At 37.2% G+C, this 1467-nt stretch overlaps 1 non-coding gene across 1 annotated transcript; it reads left to right on the forward strand.

Annotated features, from left to right (window-relative positions):
• The first annotated feature begins 290 nt into the window (after positions 1 to 290).
• Positions 291 to 394, forward strand: LOC112065704 (U6 spliceosomal RNA). Its single transcript, XR_002892197.1, has one exon. It is a non-coding gene; the product is annotated as a U6 spliceosomal RNA (small nuclear RNA).
• Positions 395 to 1467: the final 1073 nt, after the last annotated feature.

Consider the following 1467-nt stretch of genomic DNA (forward strand, 5'->3'; position numbering starts at 1 on the left):
CATCCATCTGGTCTAATGTGTCATTTAAGGCCAAAGCTTCCTTATTGATTTTCTGTCTGGATGACCTGTTCATTGTTATAAGTGGAGTTTTAAAGTTCCCTACTTTTATTGTGTTACTGTCAATTTCTCCCTGTATGTCAATTAATATTTGCTTTATGTATTTATGTGCTCCTATGTTGGGTGCATAAATACTTACCATTGTTATATATTCTTCTTGGATTGATCCCTCGATCATTAGGTAGTGTCCTTCTTTGTCTCTTGTAACACTCCTTATTTTAAACTCTAATTTGGTGCTTGCTTCAGTAGCACATATACTAAAATTGGAACGATACAGAGATTAGCATGGCCCCTGTGCAAGGATGACATGCAAATTCGTGAAGCGTTCCATATTTAAAAACAAAAAACAAAAAGAAAAAAAACCCCTCTAATTTGTCTGGGAGTTCCCTGGTGGTCCAGTGGTTAGAACTCGGCTTTCACTGCCAGCCCAGTTTCAGTCCCTGATTGGGGAACTAAGATCCTGCAAACTGCACGGCCAAAAAAAAAAAGGCAATTTTAAAAATTGCTAAAAGGTTAAAAACATTGGTATGTGGAGCATGAAACACTTATTGGGATATACTAAAAGATTCGAAAAACTGAAAATGGAACTACCATATGACCCAGTGATTCCACTCCTGGGTGGATATCCAAAAATACTCCAAACACTCTTGCAAAAAGATACATGTACCCCAATGTTCATAGCAGCACTATTTACAATTGCCATGATATAAGAGCAACCTCAGTGTCCATCAACCAATGAATGGATAAAGAACAGGTGGTATGTGTATATATATATATATATATATATATATAAAATATTACTCATCTATGAAAATATGAAATTTTGCCATTTGCAGCAACATGGATGGACTTGGAGGGCATTATGCTAAGTGAAATAAGTCAGACAGAGAAAGGAAAATACTGTATGATATCACTTATAGGTGGAATCTAAAAATGCAACAAACTAGTGAATATAACAACAAAAAAAAATCAGACTCACAGATACAGAGAACAAACTAGTGGTGACCGGTGGGGAGGTGGGAGGGGTACTATAGCGGTTGGGGAGAGGGAGGTAGAAACTCTTGGGTGTAGGACAGGCTCAAGGATGTATTCTACAACATGGGGGAAATAGCCAATATTTTAAAATGAATGTAGCCAATATTTTAAAATGAATGTAAATGGAAAGTAACCTTTAAAAATTATATTAAAAATTGAAAAATTTTTTTAAGTAAAAGTTTTCAAAAGATTCAATATTCTAAAAGAATATTCGAAAAGTAGATAAGCATTTCTCTAATTTTTACCTTAATGAATGTACTTTAAAGATGTGAGAAAGCGGGCTTCCCTGGTGGCGCAGTGGTTGAGAGTCCGCCTGCCGATGCAGGGGACGTGGGTTCGTGCCCCGGTCTGGGAGGAGCCCACATGCCGCGGAGC

This window comes from Physeter macrocephalus, chromosome 7, assembly GCF_002837175.3.
Source record: "Physeter macrocephalus isolate SW-GA chromosome 7, ASM283717v5, whole genome shotgun sequence".
NCBI lineage: Eukaryota > Metazoa > Chordata > Mammalia > Artiodactyla > Physeteridae > Physeter > Physeter macrocephalus.